The sequence below is a fragment of the Cucurbita pepo genome, chromosome 11 (genome assembly GCF_057944985.1).
Source record: "Cucurbita pepo subsp. pepo isolate OVF chromosome 11, ASM5794498v1, whole genome shotgun sequence".
Classification (NCBI taxonomy): domain Eukaryota; kingdom Viridiplantae; phylum Streptophyta; class Magnoliopsida; order Cucurbitales; family Cucurbitaceae; genus Cucurbita; species Cucurbita pepo.
Window position 1 is genome coordinate 7,053,110 of NC_141808.1, and position 874 is coordinate 7,053,983.

The following is an 874-nucleotide window of genomic DNA, read 5'->3' on the forward strand; positions in this document are numbered from 1 at the left end:
ACAGCACCTATCCCTACTCCACTTGCATCGCATTCAATTTCAAAAGTAGACTCAAAATTAGGTAATGCAAGCAAAGGAGCAGAACTCAATTTTTCTTTCAAAGTATTAAAAGCAAGTTCTTGATCTTTTTCCCATATAAAGGATACATTTTTCTTAATAAGTTCATTCAAGGGTGAAGCAATTGTACTAAAATTCTTAATGAACCTACGGTAGAAACTTGCAAGACCATGAAAACTTCTTACCTCACTCACATTTTTAGGTGTAGGCCACTCTTTTATAGCCTTCACTTTCTCCTCATCAACCTCAACACCATTAGATGAAACTACAAACCCAAGAAAGTTAACTTTTTCCATGCAAAAGCTACATTTCTTTAAATTTACATACAAACATTCATTTCTTAAAGTAGTCAAAACATTGCGTACATGGGTAATATGATCATCTAAAGATTTAGAGTAAACAAGGATGTCATCAAAATAAACAACCACAAACTTACCTAAGTATTCTCGTAAGACATGGTTCATTAGTCTCATGAATGTACTAGGTGCATTAGTTAATCCAAAAGGCATAACCAACCATTCATAAAGACCATACTTGGTTTTAAAAGCTGTTTTCCACTCATCCCCAATATGCATGCGAATTTGATGATAACCCGATTTTAAATCAATCTTAGTAAAAAGACTACATCCATGCAATTCATCAAGCATATCATCTAATCTAGGAATTGGATGCCTATACTTTATAGTTATCTTGTTTATAGCCCTACAATCAACACACATACGCCAAGAACCATCTTTCTTAGGTACAAGAATAACTGGAACAGAACAAGGACTCAAACTTTCACGTACATACCCTTTAGCAAGGAGTTCACTTACTT